The sequence below is a fragment of the Magnolia sinica genome, chromosome 1 (genome assembly GCF_029962835.1).
Source record: "Magnolia sinica isolate HGM2019 chromosome 1, MsV1, whole genome shotgun sequence".
Taxonomy (NCBI): domain Eukaryota; kingdom Viridiplantae; phylum Streptophyta; class Magnoliopsida; order Magnoliales; family Magnoliaceae; genus Magnolia; species Magnolia sinica.
In genome coordinates this window covers 107,586,263-107,612,104 of record NC_080573.1, presented here as the reverse complement: position 1 = coordinate 107,612,104, position 25,842 = coordinate 107,586,263, and the positions used below count along the sequence as shown (strand labels likewise).

General features: G+C 44.0%; 1 pseudogene; it reads right to left on the bottom strand.

Annotated features, from left to right (window-relative positions):
- Nucleotides 1-4,289: 4,289 nt before the first annotated feature.
- Nucleotides 4,290-25,842, bottom strand: part of LOC131248278 (uncharacterized) — a 50,143-nt pseudogene continuing 28,590 nt past the window's right edge.

Below are 25,842 nucleotides of genomic sequence, written 5' to 3'. Positions count from 1 at the left end.
ATGCGACCAATACGATCTTCCGTCTAGAATCATTGCCCACTTTGATTTTCTATTCACTTCATTCTATCCATAACTTTGATTTTCTATTCACTTCATTCTATCCATATCTAGAATTTAGTTGGAAAATCATTTCTTAGAAAGATAATATCTTACAATACGATAATTTCCTAGGCATCATTGGAGAGAAGGAATACAATTAGAACACCTGATGCAACTTACCATACACTACATATCTTCCATCCTTAAACACCCAAAATATGTCAAGATATACAAAAGAGAAGATGAACCTTGGCCCCTCAATTGTGGCTGTCTTGGTAGATTCCAGCCCCAAGATATAAATCCCTGATTACATGAATTTCCACGACAATATCTCTTATCTTCATTCTTTTGTTTGGAGATTCTACAGAACATGAGACACCAATTTCAACTATAGAAACCAAGCACTCTTGCATTTTACTCAAGGGAGTGTTGCATTGTTGTATGTTGTTCAGAGCTCGAACTTCTTCTAAGAGCAGACGTGGGTCTACAATCCTCATCACTTGATCAGGCAAAGTCCTTTTTGCAAATTCATGAAGGCTCAGACTATCTTTAAACATGTCATCAATTGGTCTCTTTCCTGTGAACATTTCCAAAAGAAGGATCCCATAACTGTAGACATCACCATGTGCAGATGCCATTCCACCCATTCCATACTCCGCCACTCATGCATCTCAAAATTTTCAGATATTAAGGTTTCATTCCAATAATTAAATAACAATAGATAATAGTTATTGAAATAGAAGAAGTGGCAATCATTGCAAGCATAGGAAACAATAATCCTATTAATTTTAAACTTTTGAAGCATGATCATGAAGTTATATTAACTAATGACAAATGAGTCTTACAAGAATAAGACTAAGAAAAAAAAAAAAAAAAAACAAAAAACACAAACATGCAACTCAATATAAAACAATTTGCTTCCATCGAATGTTACATGGCCTACTGTTCGATGCATTTTCAGGTGAAGTTTATCTTTAAAATAAATTAAATTAAAATAGAGACATTTTAATTACTCCATTAGAGAAATCCTTCCATTATCTCCTTCATTCTTATTGAGAGTTTCTTTCCAATTACCACTACAACTGGTTTTAGTTGTGGTAATGGAAGTATATTAGTTGTGGTAATAGAAGTATAAAATTTACAGAACAATCTATTTTGAAGGTTTTATTGATGCCATTATTTTGAAGGTTTTATGAGGAATGATCCAATGTTCCACTACAATTATAATACCAAAAACAATGAAAATGGTTGAAGTATTATCCAAGGTTCTATGTCAAATTGTAGCTACATGTCCATTGCAATTGCTTAACTACCTGAAAATGAATGAAACCAAACTGTGAGTTATTCTGATGGGTAATTTAAGTACCTCATTTATTGCATTTGTTTAACAAATTGTTATCTTATACACTGCTATGTTTATGTGTGATTATGCGTGTTAGATCCTGAAAATTTCCTTCTTGATTTAGCACTAGGTCTTCCCTATCAATACCCTCTACCACTATGTTGTTTTTCATTCAAACACAGTTTTGACACCTTCACAGGAAGTAGCTGAATTAGTAAAACATGACTTTGGGAGCACTGACATCCTTGTGCACTCTCTTACCACTGGCCTAGAGGTACCGTAGTAACTATATTATTCATGCCCCTTCTCATGTTTATGTTTGTTGTTTTCGTCTAACTTGTAATTTCCTTTATAGGTTAGTAAACCTCTATTAGAGACATCCTGAAATGGATATCTTGCAGCGATTTCAGCATCAAGTTATTCCTATGTGTCATTGCTCAAGCATTTTGTTCCAATAATGAATCCAGGCAAGCTTCTCAGAAAATGAAAAAGAAAAAAAAAAGTGGGCTGCCTGATTTTTTTGGCTAGCTAGGGTCATCTACACTGTGGGACCACTTGATGAATGGCTGAGATTGGCACCATGTGCCTTGTTGGAACTTGTGGCTTGGTGTAGAATGGGCTGCCTAGCCAACCTCTATATTTGTATGTATGTGCAGTCAACTTACCATATGAACATGTGGTCCATGTAATGTTGCAGGTGGTGCATCAATTTCTCTCACATACATTGCTGCCGAAAGGATCATTCCTGAGTAACTTGATTTACACACCCTGTGATTTTATCAGCCCATGTAAACCAGAACTATTAAAGAAAGGATTATTATTGTTGTGTTGTTCTTTATATATTAATGCATACAAATATGGTGGGGCATAGTTCAGCTAAAGCTGCTCTAGAGAGTGATACCAAGGTGAAATTTTTATAGCTGGTAGGTCTACTACCTTCAATGCAAAATATATAATTTCCTGAAACAAATGGGGCTGTATTTATAACATTTTCTGATCTGGAAGGTGCTCATTTGAAGCAGGAAGGTGCCACAAGATTCGAGTTAATACAATATCCGCTGGTATGACTACTATCTTCGTACTTTTATTTTCTGAGACATGGTACTTGCTAGAGTATCTCCCTGTCGTGACATTTTCACATTGATGAAAACTCTCAAGTCCATTGAGAATCCGTGCAGCCAAGGCCATTGGATTCATCGACATGATGATTGACTACTCATCAGCCAATGAAGGATTATATCATGGTGATTTCCCGGCAACTGCTGAAAGTCCAACAGTGTTTAACAGACAAAATTAAATTACATTCACCAACTAGTGATTTTTTATTTTATTTTATTGTAGTGAGATGATAGGAGTTGGCCATGAATACATGGAAGAGTTCTTTGATGGTTGCGAATCCATTTTGGCTAAAGATGGTTTGTTTGTCCTACAGGTTACATATTGTCTATTATAATTTTTCTTAATTAAGGTTTGATTTGAATTATCTAAAAAGAAAGGTGTACCTGTAGTAGTCCATTCAAATGGCCCCACTTAGCCATTTCCTCTTTATTGATTTGAGTTGTTACCAATTTTGTGAATGGAATTCTTATTAACAATCATGTGAATTAATTTTGGAATGACTATCAGGTGTAAGATTCAAAAATAATAATAATAACAATAATAAAAATAAAATAAAATCTGACGATATTTTTTTAAAATTTACAGATATTATCCGTCGTTGATTTCTCAACAAGTAGCATATCAACGACGGATTCGAGTCCATCGCATTCCTCATATTAGCAACGGACCTTATCTGTCGCTAATATTTATAATGACATAATTTGGGGGGTTTTTTCAGCATTTCAGCAACGGATTTTTAATTTGTTGCGACAGATCTTATCCATCGGTAATATGCGACGGACCTTATCCGTCCTAGATTCAATGACGGATTTTATCCGTTGGAAAAAAAACCCAGTAAACAGTGACGGAGGAAATCTATCTTTTTTGGTTTTACGAAGGATTTGGTCCGTCGCAAATCTACGATTTTGGCGTAGTGAATGTATACTCGAATTTGACCATTTTTTAAGGTTAACACTCGGGTTTTTGAGATGGGTCATGTACTCGAGTCCTGAAAACACGGGGCGTTATAATGTTTGACATGGAGTCAGAACTCAGCACCCCCCCCCCCCCCAAACACACACAGACATCATTATGATTTGGCACGATAGAATAGATCAACCCATTATGTCCTGGAGCCCTGCCTCCTAAGAGGAAGGGGCGCAGGGCTCCAATTAGTTCATCTCCATGACTTTTGTATTGGTTGGCCAAGCATCTCAATGTCCTTATCTTTAAAAAAAATGCCTTTATAAATAGGCATTGGAACTCTGACCAAGACTAAGAGATCTCGGTGTATGACAGATCCTATATATATATATATATATATATATATATATATATATATATATAACCTTCAAAAAAAATAAAAACAAAAAATCCACAAAAATCAAATACGTACATCCAAAAAATTTCAAAATGCCAAAAAATTGAAAAAAAAAAAACTCTCTTCAAAAACCACATCTAAAGGGTCTCTGATCTATGATATTAGCTGGACCCCCACTCATGTTTGGCATTCTAAACTGCTCATCTATTACCCTGAGTGTAGAACTTCTTATGGACCAATTTTTATAATTTTTAGACACATCAACTGTAAATCAAAGACATAATACAAAAAGGAATCACTTTCCAAGATTCATACGTGTGACCTTATGTAATATTTAAGAACAACTTATTTATTATATACCTAATAGATTATGGGAAACACAAGGAGCGAATCAGATTTACATAGCACCATATGTGGATCTGCATTTAACATAAAACTTAAATAGCATAAGTGTTCTCACATAAAATTCAAGAGAAATCTGAGGGAGATTTGTTTTAACCAAAATAGAAAAGGAAAGTAGGCATCCAGGTGTTCACACATCAATCACGGCATCGGTGCAGAACCACTCAAGCTTGGTTTATGGTCCTAGTAGCAAGATCAGAATAGTACTGTGCAATCCATCCGTCGATGATATTGATCTCCTTGTTCCGTTGCCAGATTACCCACTCGGGATCATTCGGCCTTGTAGGATATATATCCATGCAATGGGCCCCCGAACATGAATTTTCAATCAGTAAAAGCTGAGATACTTATCATTCATAGATGATGATTGATAGAGACCATCCAGTCATTGGGTGAACTCTTGGATGGGCTATACCTAGAAAAAATCATCCCGACCACCCCATTAGTACTGTAAGACCCGTATCCAAGGCAGTACCATTTCGTAAACTTCCGCGGTCCTCCCGGTCGAATTCTGGCAACCTTCGACCTGTATTCGACATTTGCACGTGATCCTAAGTCAAGTCTCGTATATTAAAGTCCACACAACTCAAAACTTGTACCCTAGCGACCGTGCCATTGCCGCGGTTCCAACGCCACGACTCGCGCACTAAACCGATACCCAGGCCAAGAGATGTGGGCCTGCGTTTATTTTAAAGAAACGCCCCGCAATACAAATTTTGAGGGAATCTCTACAACATGTCCCATCAATCAATCAATGTCAAGTACAAGCCATACCCCAAGTACAACACCCATCCCTCCTTTTCCATAAGTCAACTCTCTCTCTCCCCTAACCATCCCTCTTTACAAAATTTCAAACTAAGTCATGCCTCCCCATCACCTTTCCTTATAACAACCCCATCATCCCATCCCTTTTCACCCATCATTTCCCTCTCTCTCTCATTCCCTCTCTTCACTCCCAAGCAACCCAAAAATTTTCATACGTCCAAGCCTTTCCAAACTATCCCAAAGCAACAAGTGTAGCCCACCCTCTCATCTCTCATCCCCACCATCAAAACTCCATCAGCCATCATTAATAGTGAAGGTAAGGAGCATAGGAGTCCAAGGGATCAAGGAGAAGGCTGATAGGTGGGTGATCCACCGTTAATTCTTATTTTAAGGCCCACTTGTTGGTGGGACACATTTTGATGTATGTGATGTAACCGTGAGGGGCCCAATAGTGGCGTGGTCCCTCCCCTTCATCTGTATCTATCTCTCTCTCTCTCTCTCTCTCTCTTAAAATGAAGTGGACCCCACCGATATGTTAAATCTACTCCATCCATTAGATGGTGTGGCCCACCACATTTCAAGGAGATCCATACCGTCCACTCTAGGGACGGTGGGAAGTTCCACACACCAGACTAAATGATATATAATATATTATATTTATATGTTAATATATATATATATATATGCATGGTGGGCCATGTACAGGTGGGACCCACCACGATGCTTGTGTTATATCCATGTCATCCAGCGTCCCTGGACGCTGGACGTGATGGAGGCTAACATGGAGTGCGTATACTGCCATAGGTGTGTATTAGCAGTTAAATATATATATATATATATATATATATATATAATATTATATTTAAGCTTTTGGGTGGACCACTCATGTAGGCCCCACCTTGATGTATGTACTTAATCCAATCCGCTATCCTTTTCCTCAGATCATTTTAGGCGTTGAGCCGAAAAATGAACCCAATCCGATTTCCTGGCGGGCCATAGCATAGAAAATATTAATTTTACTGTTAAAATTGACTAGGACCCACCTTGAGCCAAAACATACTGAATATTGGGCTTGTTTGGTCAGTCCTGACCCATGAAATGTAATGGCTGGAGTGGATTCTCCTAATGCGGGCCCCACAAGGGAAAAATCGCAAGATTTATATTTAAAAAAAAAAAAACAACGACAACATAGGCAGCAGCGCCTGCTACTACCGCTAACACTAGAGGACACAACAGCTTCCTGGGCGCTAGAGGCAAGGACCCATGGTCCCAGCTGTGGGTCCCACCGTGATGTGTGTAGAACATCTACACTGTGCATTTTGTGGGCCCTCCTTCTAGCTGTGGGCCGCCATAAAAATCAACCGTGTATGTAACTCAGGTGGCCCACTTCACAGGAAACAGTGGGATTGAACGTCTACCATTGAAACCTTTTTAAGCGTCACAAAAGTTCTAGATCATTATGAAATTTGTTTTTCCGTTTCATCAGGGTCCGTGTGACCTTGTCAATGGCTTGGATGGCAGAGAAACATTATGGTGGGGCCCACGTGGGACCCACTGATGTATGTATTGTATCCCATACTGTCCCAGGGTGGGACGGCTAGTGTACCTCACTCCAGCTAAGTAGCTACTGTAGTGGCGTCACCAAGTTTTGTGGGTCCCGCCTGTGTCATCCACGTCATCCATCTATGGGACCCACCATGATCCATGTGTTGCATCCAAGCCATCCAACCATTTTCAAAGCTCATTTTATGGCATGAGCTAAAGACTGAGACTGATCTCAGATCAAGTGGACCACCTAGTAAAAAAGGCATTGGGGATTGAGCTTCTGCCATTGAAATTCCTTTGTTGTCACAAGAGTTTGAATCATTAAGAAATTTATTTTCCTCTTAATCTAAGTCTGTGTGACCTCATGACCAGATTGGATAGAAAATAAATGTTACGTGGGCCTTAAGAATTTTAATGGTGGAAATCATTGTCACCACTGTTATTGGAGTGTGGTCCAGTTGATCTTTTGATATGATTCATACATATATATATATATATATATATATATGTATATATATAAGGCCCATGTGATTGGCCCATCTTGATGTATTTGTGGCCCGTTGTTAAGGCCCACTTTGATATATATGAGGCCCATGTGATTGGCCTATCTTGATATATTTGTGGCCCGTTGTTGAGGCCCACCTTGATATATATACGAGACCCATGTTATGAGGCCCATTTGATGTATTGAAGGCCCATGGGTCGAGGCCCAATGGGTTGTACATAAGGCCCATTGTAATGTGATTCCACCATGGTTTATGTGTTGACCTTTATAGCGGGCTATGCCTTGAGAGCAATGATGGTTTGACGCCCACATTGTAAGTACAATGTTGGTTAAATGTCCGCATTGTGACTCTCCCTAGGGCCCAATGATAGGCCCATACTTGTAGTGTGTAGGCCGTCTAGGGCCATCTTGTTATGAACAGAGCCCATCACTACATAACATGTTTATTATGGATCTATGATTCATGATCATACGCATCCTATGTATGCCTGATATGAGGAGTGACTGATCATAGCATATGCCTTCGGGTAAATTGTTTATGGGCTCCCAGATAGGCAGAGTTGCCCTACATGAGCGCTCGATACGCGCAGGATTGTTGCATGTCTGGTAGAGTGGTTCGTGCACTTACATGTGTGTGATTATGATTATTGTATGCCCTAGCGACATCAGGGCCATAGCTTCCACAGACACATCGTGGATGGCTGGATTGGATACCAAAAATACTGTTCTAGTATCAGGGCCCCATAGATGTCCCTATGTAAAAATTTCTAAACTCGATGTACGAGAGGATGACTCCAACGTCGTGACCAAGTGGATATATGAGCGCACGAGGGCCGAATACCAGGAGGTCGCATCTCCCACTGTGTCATGGTCAGTTGGAAGGGGGTGTGGCCTTACTCGTCCGAGGGTAGGGGGCATTACTAGGCTGAGTTTGACCAGCTCGTAAATGGGTCCGCTATCGATATGTCGGATAGGTATTGGCAGACTATTGGCCAGGCGGATAGTGAGGTTTCTTACTCTCACTTGGACTGTGCGGCTGGGAGAGGAGTAGTGCCATTTGGAGTATACTAAACCCTAGTGATTTTTCAGAATGAGAACTATACTGATATTTGATGAGCTGTATGTAGATTTGGATGAGGATTGGTATGCTTGAGTTGCATCATGCATCGCATGGTCTCGATATGGCCGATAGCATTCATATCTTGCACTACAAAGCCTTGGTACAGCTACTTGCATTCATGTTCTCATCAGCATGATTCCACATTACTCTGACCTTGCATTCTGAGCACGCTCATATTGCACACACACTTACACCACCCTCTAAGCTTTTTATAAGCTTATGCAAGATTGATGCGTGCAGGTGATGCCAGGACGTAGCCATAACCTCGCCGCAGTTGGAGTGTGTAGCTGAGCTTCTGGAGTTTTATTACTTTCATTATATTGTATTTCCCTTTCATACGCATTGTACTCAAAGTTTTTAATCATAGTCGATTTTGTAATGGTGTTCTTGTGGTTATTGTTCGTGAGTTATGCTTATGTTATGCTCATTACGAATCAAATCATGTTTGAAATCCTCCTTGTAGGATCCCAGGATCGGAACCTGGTGTATAAGTACCGGGAGCCAAGAATGGAGTAATATGGAGGCTGTCGGCGCCGGATTCGATGATCGGGGATTTTGTGAGCCCAGTTTTTGAGTTTGGGGCGTGATAGAAGTTGGTATCAGAGCATAACTTAGGAATTACCGAGAATAACATCACATGTTTGTTATGGGTTTATGACGATTAGGTTCCGAGTGCGCAACCTTCCGATTGAGTTCCCTAAACGTGTGATTCTTAAGGTTGATTGGCATCCTTATTCTTTCTATAGGATATGCCACGCAGGAAAGTGATCCGATCGACTCTCGCTCCACCACCTGATGCTCCCGCTTTACCACTTGCGGCTCCCGTTCCACAGAGATCCCTGCTCCCCAGCCTGAGGATGTCGTTCCTCCACTTGAGACCGGTGCAAATCTAACCGTACCTATGAGTGCCTCTCAGTTACAGCTGATGTTACAGGCTGTGACAGCCGCACTTCAGGGACAGGGCAGGTCCCCAGTTGTTTCACAGCTCAGGCCAAGCAGGAGCGAGCAAGCACCCTTCTTCGTGAGTTCAGACAGCTCGATCCTCTACATTTCTAGGGCGAGCCAGATCCGACAGCAGCTGAGAGGTGGCACTCCGATGTGGAAAAGATTTTTGATACCATGGCATGTAGGACCCAGCAGCAAGTTCGGTTGACCGTATTTCTTCTTCAGGGAGAAGTCGAGCACTGGTGGACCTCCATTACCCATGTTGTAGGGCCGGCTTATGTCTAGACATGGGAGGATTTTATTAACCGATTCGAGCAGTAGTACTTCCCCGACCACATTCGTCATCAGAGAGCGTTAGAGTTCGAGACTCTGGTGGAAGGGGACATATCCGTGGCATAGTATGTGGCCCATTTTGTGGCGCTATCGAGGTTTGCGCCATATCTGGTTGATGATGAGGGGCGGAAGGCCCGCCGTTTCGAGAACAGCTTGCGTTACGGTCTTTGAGGTCGTGTTATTGGGCATGAGCTCCTGACCTTTCAGGCGGTAGTACAGAAGGCCCAAATTTATGAGACTGAGTGGGCTGGTTCACAGACCGATCGAGATTAGAGGAGGGACCGAAAGAGGCAGGCCCCCTCCTGTAGCTCTCAGCAGCATCGACGACTGCAGAGATATAGGAGCCACCTTCCGCCAGAGCACTAGTAGCACCATCGGAACCTCCAACTGCACCACCTCAAAAATAACTTTTTGATACCTGCTATGGATGCGGTGGGATAGGACACCATAGGTGGGAGTGTCCCCGACCTTAGCAGTAGTAGCCGAGAGCACAGCAGCAGCCTTTAGTGCAGCAACAACTCCATCAGCAGCGACCACAACCACCTCAGCGCCGAGGCCCCAGCAGCAGTAGAGACAGCAGTACAGGGACCTCAGAGGGGGCATGCACCTCCCCAACCAGCTCAGGCTAGGTTCTATGCGGCCCAGCAAGACCCGCAGTCCTCTGGAGGAGTCGTTGAGGGTATACTCTCAGTCTCTACATGCATCGCTCAAGTATTATTTGATTCCAGTGCTTCACACTCATTCGTGTCTGAGGATTTTTATCGATCGACTAGATTGTCGACAGAGTCCACTAGTGAGGGATTGATCGTATCAATGCCCTTAGGGAAGACTACAGTATTAGGCCGCTTCTGTTCATCTTACCCCGTGTTAGTGAGAGAGATTTTCTTACCCGCCGACTTGTACGTGTTGCCGATGTCAAACTTCGACATTATCTTGGGCATGGATTGGCTTATCGAGTACCACGCCATCTTAAACTGTTCCGCAACGACAATCACGTTCTGCATACCAGACTTGCTGTAGTTTCAGTTCGTTGCCAAGCCCCGAGGAGAGCCATTATCTTACTTGATGTCCTATGCCGTTGAGGAGTCTGTTGCCACTTGTATTGATCAGTTGCCAATTGTCTGTGACTTCCCCGATGTGTTCCAGGAGATTCTGGGGTTGCCGCCTTGTCGTCATATTAAGTTTCAGATCGATCTTTTGCCCAGTACAGCGCCTATTTCGAAGGCCCCACACCGTATGGCACCGATGGAGTTACGTGAGCTGCATCATCAATTGGACGAGTTGCATGAGTTGGGATTCATTCGTCCGAGTAGTTCACCTTGGGGAGCACCAATACTCTTCGTCAGGAAGAAGGATGGCTCATTGAGGCACTGTGTGTATTATCACGAGCTCAACCGGGTCACGATCAAGAACAAGTACCCGCTCCTACGGATAGATGATTTGTTTGATCAGCTACAGGTGCACAGTTCTTTTCAAAGATTGACCTACGTTCCGGTTATCATCAGATTCGGGTCCGAGAGGAGGACATCCCGAAGACGGCTTTCAGGACGTGTTATGGTCATTTTGAGTTTCAGGTCATGTCCCTTGGACTGACCAATGCACCCGCAGTCTTCATGCAGTTAATGAATGAAGTCTTCCGTTCGTATCTCGATCAGTTTGTTGTGGTCTTCATCGACGACATTATGATATATTCGAGGACCCATGAGGACCATATGCAGCATCTGGAGATCGTGTTGTAGACCCTCCATGCCCACCAGTTGTATGAGAAGCTGGAGAAGTGCGAGTTTTGGCAGGAGGAGGTGAGGTTCCTCGATCTCGTGGTGACGAGGGAGGGTGTCGCAGCAGACCCCTCGAAGGTTGAGGCAGTATATCTGTCGGGCCAGCCCACGACTGCATCCGAGATCCACAGTTTCCTTGGTTTAGCGAGATACTATCGGCATTTCATTGAGGGTTTCTCTCGTATTGCAGCCCCGTTGACCAGCTTGACTTGAAAGGGCGTAGATTTTGTTTGGACTGACGCATGTGAGCAGGCATTCTTGAAGTTGAAGGATCATCTGACGTCTGCTCCTATCCTTACTCTTCCCTCTGGGAGTGATAGATTTGTTGTATTTACCGATGCTTCGCGTATTAGCTTGGGTACTGTCCTGATGCAGCACGGGAGACCAATGGCTTATGCATCTCATCAGCTCAAGGTCCATGAGCTGAACTACCCTACGCATGATTTGGATCTGGCAGCAGCCATCTTCGCACTGAAGGTGTGGAGACACTATCTCTATGGCGTCAGGTTCGAGCTCTTCTCTGACCACAAGAGCTTAAAGTACTTATTCTCTTAGTCCGAGCTGAACATGAGGTAGAGGCGCTAGATGGAGCTTCTGAAGGACTATAATTTTTATCTCCAGTACCACCCAGGCAAGAAAAATGTGGTGGCGGATGCCCTCAGCAGTCAGTCGTAAGGCCTAGTAGCACACATGATGATTTAGGAGTGGAGGATGCTCGAGGATATAACAGAGTATGACTTCGATTTTAGTCTGCAGTCTTCTATCGTTCAGCTATCGAGCCTGTCGATTCAACCCTCTCTTGTCGCAAGGGTGATCGAGGCTCAGCATATAGACGAGTCGTTACAGGATTACCGAGCAAAAGTAGCATTTGACAGTCAGACAGATTGGCAAATTGGTGCTGATAGTGAACTTCGCTTCAGAGGCCGATTATGTGTCCCAGATATTCCTGAGTTCTGCAGAGATCTTATGACTGAGGCACATCGATCGTGATTTTCTATCCACCATGGCTCGACGAAGATGTATCGTAATATACGGAGACAGTATTTATAGGCGGGGATGAAGCACCAGATCACCAATTTTATGGCCGAGTGTGACACATGCCAGCATGTCAAGGCCAATCATCAGCGACCCCCTAGTCCATTGCAGCCGTTGAGCATCCCGACATGGAAGTGGGAGCATGTGTCGACAGATTTTATCATGGGCTTACCGAGGACTCAGCGATGTCAAGACGCTATCTGGGTCGTCGTTGATAGTTTGACGAAGTTGGCACATTTTCTTGCGATTCGTGCGACTTGGCCTTTGGACTGGCTTGCAAGGTTATTCATAGAGGAGATTGTGAGACTACACAGCGTTCTAGTCTTGATCATTTCTAACCGAGACCCGAGGTTCATGTCTTAGTTTTGGAGGAGCTTTCTGAGAGCGACGAGCACTGATTTACAGCTCAGCACCGCATATCACCCGCAGATCGATGGCCAGACCGAGAGGGTCAATCAGATCCTTGAGGACATGCTTCGGGCCTGCGTGATTGACTTCGGGGGTAGCTGGGATGAGCATCTGTGATTGGTTGAGTTCGCATACAACAACAGCTATCAGGCGACCATTGGCATGGCTCTTTTTAAGGCATTATATGGCAGACCATGCAGATCTCCGAGTTGTTGGACTGAGGTCAGAGAGCGACGTCTCCTAGGTCCTGAGCTTGTGTAGTAGACGTCAGAGGCTATCGACATCATCAGGCAGAGGATACGCACAGCTCAGAGCCGGCAAAAGAGTTTTGTTGATCGCCGGCGTCGTCCCTTAGAGTTTGATGTAGGGGACCATGTGTATCTCAAGGTCTCGCCCATGAAGGGCGTAGTTCGATTTAGAACGAAGGACAAGCTTACCCCGAGATTCATAGGACCTTTTGAGATCACTGAGCGCATTGGCGTCGTGGCCTATCGGATTGCCTTACCATCTCAGTTGTCTGACATCCACAACATTTTCCATATCTCTATGCTGAGCAAGTGTGGGTCAGATATTATTCCTGTTATTGATTGGCAGCCGCTGGAGGTTCGTGAGGACGCTTCTTACATTGAGCAGCCAGTTCGTATCCTTTATCAGAAGGAGCAGGTCCTCTAGACCAAGGTCATTCCCTTGGTGAAAGTTCAGTGGGGTCACCATTCTATTGATGAGGCGTCTTGGGAGCACGAGCTGAGATTCGAAAGCATTATCCCCATCTCTTTGATGATTGATTGTATGTTGTATCCTGTATACTGTCTCCAATTTTATATAAAGATACCTTATTTCCTCTTTTATTATGATTTATAATTACTTACAATGATCGTGTAAATTTTGAGGATGAAATTTTTATTTGGAAGGGAGAGTTGTAAGACTCGTATCCTAGTCTGTACCGTTTCAAAGGCTTCCGCAGTCCTCCCGGTCAAATTCTGGCAACCTTCAACCCGTATATGATGTTTACACGCGATCCTAAGTCGAGTCCCGCATATTAGAGTCGACACAACTCGAAACTTGTACCCTAGCGATCGCACCGTCGCCACAACTCGTGCACCGAACTGATACCCAAGCCCGGAGATGTAGGCCGACGTTTATTTCAAAGAAACGCCACACGTTACGAATTTTGAGAGAATCTCTACAACATGTCTCATCAATCAATCAATTAATCAATGTCAAGTACAAGCCATACCCCAAGTACAACACCCATCCCTCCTTTTCCATAAGTCAACTCTCTCTCTCCCCTAACCATCCCTCTTTACAAAATTTCAAACTAAGCCATGCCTCCCCATCACCTTTCCTTACAACAACCCCATCATCCCATCCCTTTTCACCCATCATTTCCCTCTCTCTCTCTCATTCCCTCTCTTCACTCCCAAGCAACCCAAAAATTTTCATACATCCAAGCCTTTCCAAACTATCCCAAAGCAACAAGTGTGGCCCACCCTCTCATCTCTCATCCCCACCATCAAAACTCCATCAACCACCATTAATAGTGAAGGCAAGGAGCATAGGAGTCCAAGGGATCAAGGAGAAGGCCGATAGGTGGGTGATCCACCGTTAATTCTTATTTTAGGACCCACTTGTTGGTGGGACCCATTTTGATGTATGTGATGTAACCGTGAGGGGCCCAATAGTGGCTGGGTCCCTCCCTTTCACGTGTATTTCTCTCTCTCTCTCTCTCTCTCTCTTAAAATGAAGTGGGCCCCACCGATATGTTAAATCTACTCCATCCATCAGATGGTGTGGCCCACCACATTTCAAGGAGATCCATACCGTCCACTCTAGGGACGGTGGGAAGTTCCACACACTACACTAAATGATATATAATATATTATATTTATATGTTAATATATATATATATATGCATGGTGGGCCATGTACAGGTGGGACCCACCATGATGCTTGTGTTATATCCATGTCATCCAGCGTCCCTGGACATTGGACGTGATGGAGGGTAACATGGAGTGTGTGTACTGCCATGGGTGTGTATTAGCAGTTAAATATATATATATATATATATATATATATATATATATATATATAATATTTTATTTAAGCTTTTGGGTGGACCACTCATGTAAGCCCCACCTTGATGTATGTACTTAATCCAATCCGTCCATCCTTTTCCTCAGATCATTTTAGGCATTGAGCTGAAAAATGAACCCAATCTGATTTCCTAATAGGCCATAGCATAGAAAATATTGATTTTACCATTAAAATTGACTAGGACCCACCTTGAGCCAAAACATACTGAATATTGGGCTTCTTTGGTCGATCCTGACCCATGAAATGCAATGGCTAGAGTGAATTCACCTGATGCGGGCCCCATAAGGGAAAAACCGCAAGATTTCTATTTAAAAAAAAACAACAACATAGGTAACAACGCCTGCTGTTGCCGCTGACACCAGAGGACGCAACAACGTCCTGAGCGCTGGAGGCAAGGACCCACGGTCCCAGCTATGGGTGCCACCGTGATGTGTGTAGAACATCTACATTGTGCATTTTGTGGGCCCTCCTTCTAGCTGTGGGCCGCCATAAAAATTAGCCATGTATGTAACTCAAGTGGCCCACTTCATAGGAAACAGTGAGATTGAACGTCTACCATTGAAACCTTTTTAAGCGTCACAGAAGTTTTGGATCATTATGAAATTTGTTTTTCCTTTTCATCAAGGTCCGTGTGACCTTGTCAATGGCTTGGATGGTAGAGAAACATTATGGTGGGCCCCACGTGGGACCCACTGATCTATATATTGTATTCCATACCATCCCAGGGTGGGACGGCTAGTGTACCTCACTCCAGCTAAGTAGCTACTACAGTGGCGTCACCAAGTTCTGTGGGTCCTGCCTGTGTCATCCACGCCGTCCATTTATGGGACCCACCATGATGCATGTGTTGCATCCAAGCCATCCAACCATTTTCAAAGCTCATTTTATGGCATGAGCTAAAGACTGAGACAGATCTAGGATCAAGTGGACCACCCAGCAAAAAAGGCATTGGGGATTGAGCTTCTGCCATTGAAACTCCTTTGTTGTCACAAGAGTTTGGATCATTAAGAAATTTATTTTCCTCTTAATCCAAGTCTATGTGACCTCATGACCAGATTGGATAGAAAATAAATGTTATGGTGGGCCTTAAGAATTTTAATGGTGGAAATCATTGTCACCACTGTTATTTGGAGTGTGGTCCAGTTGATCTTTTGATATGATTCATATATATATATATATATATATATATATATATATATATATATATATATATATATATATATATATATATATATATATATATATCGATATATATATATATATATATAAGGCCCATCTTGATGTATTTGTGGCCCGTTGTTGAGGCCCACCTTGATGTATATATACAAGACCCATGTTATGAGGCCCATTTGATGTATTAAAGGCCCATGGGTCGAGGCCCAATGGGTTGTACATAAGGCCCATTGTAATGTGATTTCACCATGGTTTATGTGTTGACCTTTATAGCGGGTTATGCCTTAGGAGCAATAATGGTTTGACGCCCACATTATAAGTACATTGTTGGTTAAATGTCTTCATTGTGACTCTCCCTAGGGCCCAATGATAGGCCCATACTTGTAGTGTGTAGGCCATCTAGGCCCATCTTTGTTATGAACAGATCACATCACCACATAACATGTTTATTATAGATCCATGATTCATGATCATACGCATCATATGTATGCCTGATATGAGGAGTGACTGATCATAGCATTTGCCTTCGGGTAGATTGTTTTTGGGCTCCCTGATAGGCGGAGTTGCCCTACATGAGCGCCCAGTAAGCACAAGATTGTTGCATGTCTGGTAGAGTGGTTCATGCACTTGCATGTGTGTGATTATGATTATTGTATGCCCTAGCGACATCAGGGTCCTAGCCTCCACAGACCATCGTAGATGGTTGGATTGGATACCGTAAATAATATTTCTAGCATCGGGGCGCCATAGATGTCCTTGAGTGAAAAGTCCTAAACCCGATGGTGCCAGAGGATGACTCCAACATCGAGACCGAGTGGATAAATGAGCGCACGAGGGCCGAATACCAGGAGGCCACATCTCCCACTGTGTCATGGTCAGTTGGAAAGGGGTGTGGCCTTACTCGCCCGAGGCTAGAGGGCATTACTAAGCTGAGTTTAACCAGCTCTTAAATGGGTCCGCTATCGATATGCCGGATAGGTATTGGCAGACTATTGGCCAGGCGGATAGTGATGTTTCTTACGCTCACTTGCACTGTGCAGCTGGGAGAGGGGCAGTGCTATTTAAAGTATACTAAACCCCGGTGATTATCCACAATGAGAACTGTACTGATATTTGATGAGTTGTATGTGGATTTGGATGAGGATTGGTATACTTGAGTTGCATCATACATCGCATGGTCTCGATATGGCCGGTAGCCTTCATATCTTACACCGCATAGCCTTGGTACGGCTGCTTGCATTCATGTACTCATTAGCATAATTCCGCATTGCTCTAACCTTGCATTCTGAGCACGCTCATATTGCGCACACACTTACACCACCCTCTAAGCTTTCTATAAGCTTATGCACGATTGATGTGTGCAGGTGACGCCAAGGCGCAGCCATAGCCTCGCCGCAGTTGGAGTGTGCAGCCGAGCTTCTGAAGTTTTTGTTACTTTCATTATATCGTATTTTCCTTTCATATGCATTGTATTCAAAGTTTTTAATCATTGTGGATTTTGTGATGGTGTTCTTATGGTTATTGTTCGTGAGTTATGCTTATGGTTATGCTCATTATGAATCAAATCATGTTTGAAATCCTCCTTGTAGGATCCCAAGATCAGAACCTGGTGCATAGGTGCCGGGAGCCGAGAATGGGGTACTACGGAGGCTATCAGCGCCAGATTCGGCAATCGGGAATTTTGTGAGCCTGATTTCTGAGTTTGGAGCGTGACAAGTACATTTTTCTATTATTTATTTTTTCTGTAATGTTCCCTGTGCTGTGGCCCGCATGAGTTTGGACCAACCAAATTTTTTAGGCATGCACTAAGGAGAATATGAAAAGGGGCTCACCCATCATTAAGCCTCACCTATTGCATTATTGGTTAAATCTTAACTTACAATGAGATGTGTTGGGGCCACCTGATGGGCAGTAGATCTCAACAAAATAAAAAATAAAAAAAGACAGCGGAAGTACCTTAAGTGATATATATAGCAACAACACTATCCGATATGTTCTGTAGTACCCTGTTTATGGAAAAAATAATATTAAATAAATCCTCACTAGGCCATTTGAAAGAAACAAGTTTAAAATAAAATAAAATTAAATAATAAAAAAACGCTAAGGGTGTGTTTGGTTGCATCAGATTTAATAAAATATTGAGAAATTTTACACCAAATTAAACTGATTAATCATTAAATATCCTAATAATTAGTGCAACCAAATAGACCATAGGAAAGAGAGAAGCGGATTTTTATACCCTGCCACACTATAAGGGTCCCTGAGTCCATTGGAAAATATGATGTTGCTGCTAAATCTCTGTAGCGCCAATTTTATATCCTATAGTTGACACCAAAGCCCAATTATTATCAAATTTAAACAACTAAATTGCATGGAGCAGAATAATTGTACCTTTATTAGGAGTTTGATCTGAGCATAGTCTAAAAAACATGAAAAAAAAAAATCAGATGAGTTGACTCAACTTGACTAGATTTCATGAAAACTCGGGGAAAAACTCAACCTGATCACCACTCAGTAAAAGCTTTTAAAAAAAACTCAAGAAAACAAAACTCAATAAAACTTAGCATTATGAGGATTGCTCCCAAGTTTTGAATGCTAGGAAAGATTCCTCTTCATTAAATTGAATGTTCCCAATTTGATTTTCTTTTGCATCCAAACATAGAGCTAAAAGTGTTTGCGAAAGAAACTTACATGCCCACCAAATTTTGTGGTTATCCAATGAGGCCTTGGAGTGACGCCATACATATTCCTACACTCATCCATATAGTTTTTCATATCGAATGGTTCCTTTTAAAACATGGTATCATTGCTTCCACTCCCAATGGGCATTACCATCTCCGTACATGTCTGCATAGTGGGAAAATAATAATTAAAAAATTGTTTATATGAAAATAAAATACAACCGGGTGTTTTAGAAGTATTGTTTATGGTGGTATATACTCATGTTAGTTTTATGCGTTGAAAAGACAAGGGATTTTGACCGTACTAGCATTGTGGTATGGTTAAAAATCTCTAAATCCAATGGAAGTTCCAAATATTCTAAAGGTAGTCATCTGACAGGTCTTAAAAAGTTTTTCAAACTAAATTGTCTTTTATCCTTCTATCAATAGTTGTATGGTTTTTTAGTGAAAAAAGAAGTTAAGTCGTATTCAATCTCGAAAAAACGACATGGTAAAAGCCCTTTTTTGGCATGAAAAAGCCTCAACTCGTGGGGCCCACATTGATGTATATGTATAATTCATGACCCCCATCCTTTTTGCCATGTCATTTTGGGGTTAGGGCTCAAATATCAGCCTCATCCGGAGCTATTATAGGCCACATAATAGAAAACAATGGTGATAGTGTCACCCCCTGTTGAAACTTTTCAAGCTCATTGTTATGTTTTTTGGAAGTGGACCATGCCTTCTTGGGACCACATCGAGCTGGCCGACAAGTGGATGGAACGAATCACCCCACTGTGGGCCTTAGGGCTATAGTACCAATGAATACGGACTAAAACATTCTTTTACTGTGTATTTAGTTTGAAGCCTTTCATCCTTTTTATAGTAAAGGAAGTTAACATATGACAACCACGACCCTTAACATATCACAACCTCGACCCTTAACACATTACAACCTCGACCCTTAATACATCAACACCCCGACCCTTAACACATGACAACCTCGACCCTCACAACTTCGACCCTTAACACATGACAACCTCGACCCTCACAACTTCGACCCTTAACACATGATAACCTCGACCCTTAACATATCACAACCCCGACCCTCCCAACCTCGACCCTTAACACATCACAATCCCGACCCTCCCAACCTCGACCCTCAACACATCACAACCCCGACCCTCCAAACCTCGACCCTTAACACATCACAACCCCGACTCTTAACACATGATAACCTCAACCCTTAACACATGACAACCTCGACCTTAATAGTCTTTCATCCATTTTGGTAGTAAATGAAGTGAACATATGACAACCCAACCCTTAACACCTCCCAACCTCGACCCTTAACACATGACAACCCCGACCCTTAACACATGATAATCTCGACCTGCACAACTGTTGAGGGTCAAATATTGCATATTATCCCCCATTGATATCTTGGTTTTATAAACATGATACTGCTTAATGTCCTATTTTACTCATGTTTGTGTTGCAAGGTGACTTTAAGAGCTTAGATTAGAAAAGGTGTTAAAAACATGAATTTAACGCTCAAAGATCACCAAGGAAAAGAAGGATCTTAGGAGACAAAGATTGAAGATTTCAAGGTCCCAAGATTCAAGAAAACCAAGTGGAGAATGAAATAAGTTGAAAGAACAAGTGCAGAATTCACATTGATTATGTCATCAATCACCGTTCGATGACATCAAACACGGGTCGATAACATTGAATTTATGAATAAAAATTAAGTTGGTTGCTAGACAAATTGAAGACATTTTGCGATGACTTGATGTCCTGTTCAATGTCTGAAAGCTTTGCTCGATGGCATCGAAGCCAGTTCGATGACATCAAATTTTCTGTGAATTTTTGACAAAACTCGCTGGACAGATTGGGCACAATGTTCGATTACTCGAAACTCTCCTCGATGATATCGAAAACCTGCTCGATGACATCAAAGGCCTCTTCGATGGCATCAAATTTATTGAAGAAATTGGATTAACTCTCTGGATTCTTTTGGACGCATTATCGGTTCCTCGAACAGCACTCGATAACATCGAAGGCCTCTTCGATGACATCAAAGGTAGGATCAAATACATATAAGGTTACACAGTCCGGATGAAGCTACAACAATGTGAAAAGGCACGTATAAAAGGCACCTTCGATGACATCAAAGGCAATTCGATGTCATCGAACGAATTGCACAAAGTTACACAGAGTTACATGGAGTGCGTAAATTTGAGGCGGTTTTCGAAAGGCGGTTTCTGAAATTGGAAGGTCGGTTTGAAGCATGGAGCACCAAAACTATAAATAGGAGACCCCGGGGCATCCTTAGGCATATCTATCTAGGGTTTGGAGGAGCGAAGCACAAGGGTGGAGAGCCGTCGCCAACTATTTTTCTTCTTTCTTCCTTAGTTTTTCATGCTTTTTTCTAGGGTTTTGAATCTAATCATGTCTATGGTTGGCTAAACCTCTTAGCTAAGGCTAAGAGGTGAAGCTTGTAGAGTGATGGGATGTTTCTATTGTTTTGATTCATGTTTATGTTAAACTCTCTTTTATTCTAGTTTAATATTTAAGGAATACTTTTAGTTTTTAATAGTTTGTTGTGACTCAAATTACAATAGATCTGCAATAGCTTTGCATATCTTCTTTTCATTTTTTGAGATTGTGAAATTAGGAAATCCTGTTATTCATCATCGTCCCTTGGGCATGGTTGGGTGATAGAATCCCTTCTAATCTTTATAATTCTCTTATGATTGATTATGGGATTGGTATTTCCTGTTGTTTGTCATTGTTTCCTGGGTATGGCTAGGTGATGGAATCACTTCCATTTCTCACAACTCTCATCCGTTAAGAATTAGATCAATGGAAGTTCAGATTTGATCTTAATTGTTATACCTTCGAACTGGATAAGATAGGACTCCGATTCCAGTTGTGTCCTTGAATCAAGCATTATATCACCCTGATTGCTACAAGTGGATCCTTGGAAACCCTAGTTCCCACCTTTAAATTCTTAAGTTTCTAATTAAACACCTCACAACCACTCCCTTTAATCTCATATTTATATTCACATCTTCTTCTAGTTCTACTTCTAGCTACTTTCAGATATGTACAAGTTCAGTCCCTGTGGATTCGACCTCGGTCTCACCGAGATTATTACTACATCACAACCCTACACTTGGGTTTATGAACAACAACCTCGACCCTTAACACATGACAACCCCTACCTTGAAAACATTGACCCTTAACACATGACAACTTCTACCCATACAGCATTTCATCCATTTTTTGTAGTAAAGGAAGTAAACATATACAACCCTGACCGTTAAAACATCACAACCTCTACCCTCACAACATCGACCTTGACAACATCAACCCTCCCAACTACCCGAGAAATCAATCGCGCAGGCCCGAAGCATATCCTCAAGGATCTGGTTGACCCTCTCAGTCTGGCCATCGGTCTGCGGATGATACGCGGTGCTGAGCTGCAAATCAGTCCCCATCGCTCTCTGAAAGCTCCTCCAAAACTGAGATGTGAACCTCGGGTCTCGGTCTGAAACGATCGAGACAGGAACACCATGTAGTCTCACGATCTCATCAACAAACATCTTGGCGAGCCGGTCCGTATGTCAAGTCTCACGAATTGCAAGAAAGTGTGCCGACTTCGTCAGACGGTCCACGACAACCCAGATAGCGTCATGACCACGCTGAGTCCTCGGCAAACCCATGACAAAATCGGTAGATATGTGCTCCCACTTCCACATCGGGACGCTCAATGGCTGCAATAGACCAGGGGGTCTCTGATGATCGGCCTTGACACGCTGGCATGTGTCACACTCGGCCACAAAACTGGCTATCTGGCGCTTCATCCCCGCCCAAAAATACTGACGCCTCATATCGCGATACATCTTCGTCGAGCCAGGGTGGATAGAGAATCGCGATCGATGTGCCTCGGTCATAAGATCTCGGCGTAACTCAGGAATATCCAGGACACATAATCGGCCTCTAAAACGAAGTCCACCATCAAAACCAATCTGCCAATCTGTCAATGCGGCCTCTGCTTCGTACTCCTGAAGTGACTCGTCCTTCTGTCGAGCCTTGATCACCCTTGCGACAAGAGAGGGTTGAATCGGCAGGCTCGATAGGAACGATAGAAGGCTGCAGACCAAACTTGAAGTCGTACTCTGCTATATCCTCGAGCATCCTCCATTCTGAATCATCATGTGCGCCACTAGGCCTCGTGGTTGCGGGTGAGGGCATCCGCCACCACGTTCGCTTTGCCAGGTGGTACCGGAGATCAAAATCATAGTCCTTCGATAGCTCCATTCATCACCTCCTCATGTTCAGCTCGGACTGAGAGAACAAATACTTCAAGCTCTTGCGGTCGGAGAAGAGCTCGAACCTCACCCCATAAAGATAGTGTCTCCACACCTTCAGTGCGAAGACTACTGCTGCCAGTTCCAAATCATGCGTAGGGTAGTTCAGCTCATGTACCTTAAGCTGACGAGACGCATAAGCCACCGGTTTCCCGTGCTGCATCAGGACAGCACCCAAACCAACTCGCGAGGCATCTGTAAATACAACAAATCCATCACTCCCAGAGGGAAGAGTGAGGACAGGAGCAGACGTGAGACGGTCCTTCAGCTCCATAAATGCCTGCTCACAAGCATCGCTCCACACGAACTCGGCACCCTTCCGGGTCAACCTGGTCAACGGGGCTGCAATGCGAGAGAATCCTTCAATAAAACGTCGGTAGTAGCCCACTAAACCAAGAAAACTACGGATCTCGGATGCGTTCGTGGGCTGGCCCCACTGACGTACGTCATCAATCTTTGAGGGGTCCACTGCGACACCCTGCCTCGTCACCACATGACCGAGGAACTTCACATCCTCCTGCCAGAACTCGCACTTCTCGCCGCGTAAAGTCGGTGTGCACGGAGGGTCTGCAATGTGATCTCCAGATGCCGCTCATGCTCCTCACGGGTCCTCGAATAGATCAGAATGTCGTCGATGAATACCACAACAAACTGGTCGAGATATGGACGGAAAACCTCGTTCATCAACTGCATGAACACAGCGGGCGCATTGGTCAGTCCGAAGGACATGACCTGGAACTCAAAATGACCATAGCGAGTCCTGAAGGCTGTCTTCGGGATATCCTCATCTCGAACCCGAACCTGATGATAACCGGACCGCAAGTCTATCTTCGAAAAGAACTGCGCCTCCTGCAGCTGATCGAACAAATCATCGATCCTCGGAAGCGGGTACTTGTTCTTAATTGTGACCTTGTTGAGCTCGCGGTAATCTACGCAAAGCCTCAACGAGCCATCCTTCTTCTTCACGAAGAGTACCGGTGCTCCCCACGGCGAACTGCTCGGACGGATAAAGCCTAACTCGCACAACTCGTCCAACTGCTTCTGCAGTTCCCGTAACTCCAACGATGTCATACGATACGGGGCCTTCGAAATAGGCGTGGTACCAGGCACAAGATCAATCTGAAACTCAGTGTGCCGACGAGGTGGTAACCCTGGAATCTCCTGGAATACATCGGGAAAACCACAAACAACCGGCAGCTGTTCGATACTCAAAGCAGCTGGTTCCTCAACGGCACACGATAACAGACAAGAAAGCAGCTCTCCTCTGGGCTCGGCAACAAACTGGAACTCTGGTACGCCGGGTATATAGAACGTGACTGTCCTCGCGAAGCAGTCCAATACGGCATGATACTCGACGAGCTAATCCATGCCCAAGATAACATCAAAATCGGACATCGGCAATACGAATAGGTCCGCAGGCAAAAAGATATCCCCACTCAGAACGGGGCAAGACGAGCAAAATTGGTCTAATACTGCAGTCTTCCCTAAGGGTGTCGATACTGACAAACCCTCACGGGCAGACTCCATCGGTAAACCGGTCGATCGACAGAAATCAGCGGCCACAAAGGAATGAGATGCACCAGAGTTAAATAATACACGTGCAATGCATGCAGAAACAGGGAGAGTACCCTCGACGACCCCTCCCGATGACTGAGGGTCCTGCTGTGCGGCATAAAATCTACCACCGAGCTGCTGGGAGGTGCAGTCCCTCTCGAGGTCTCTGCGATGCCGATCTGCTGCCGCTGTGGCGGCTCGATCTCGCCCTCGCTGCGTGGGGAGGCCACGGAGGCCGGTGATGTGGTCGCGCGCCGCTGTGGGGGAGGCCCGGAGGCCGGTGATGTGGTCGCCGCGCTGTGGTGGCTGCGTGGAGGCCGATGCGGTGTCTAGCCTGCCGCCGTGGATGGGGATGCCCGCACGCGATGTCCGTCCTACCACACCCAAAGCAAGTACCGGTAAATGGTCCCGAAGGTGGTGCTGGGTGTGCCACTAGTGCTCGGAATGCTGGGCGGGTCGTGCGTCGCTGCTGTGAACGATGCTGCTGCTGCTGGGAACTACCAGAGGGTGCCTTCCTCTTCTGATCTCCCCTCTGGTCACGGGCTCTCTGCAAACTGGCTCAATCCGACTCATAAATCTGAGTCCTCTCCACAATCTGCTCAAAAGTCGGAAGCATGTGTCCAATCACACGACTCCTGAGGGCAGGACGCAAACCGTTCTCAAAACAGCGGGCCTTCCGCCCCTTATCATCAACAAGATACGTCACGAATCTCGATAGTGTGACGAAACGAGCCTCATACTGGGACACAGACATGTCTCCCTGGACCAGAGTCTCAAACTCTAATGCGCGCTGCTGTCGCACATGCTCGGGAAAGAACTTCCGGTCAAACCGGTCCACAAAGTCCTCCCAGGTCCACTCAAAATCAGTGGCTACAGATCGAGCTACAGATGCCCACCAATGCTGAGCCTCACCCTGGAGAAGGAATACAGCTAATGGGACACGCTGCTGGGTCGTACATCTCATGGTGTCAAATATCTTCTACACCTCAGAGCACCATATCTCTGTTGCAGTAGGGTCAGGCTCGCCTCGAAAACGAGGAGGATCGTGCTGCCGGAAGTCCTTGAGAAGGGCACTCGCTCGCTCCTGCTTAGCCTCGGCTGGTGTAACAGTGGGACGTCTGCTCTGCCCCTGAAGAATAGCGGTCATCGCCTGAAGCATATGCTGCACTTGGGTGGCACTCACGGGTACGGTCAGATCCGCACCGGTCTCAGGTAAAGGAGTGGCATCCTCGGGCTGAAAATCAGGAATATCTGGTGGCGGAACGGGAGTCGCCGGTGGTAGAGCGGGAGCAGCAGCTGGTGGAGAAGCGGGAGTCGCAGGCGGAGGAGGGGGATTCGCTCGGGTCGAT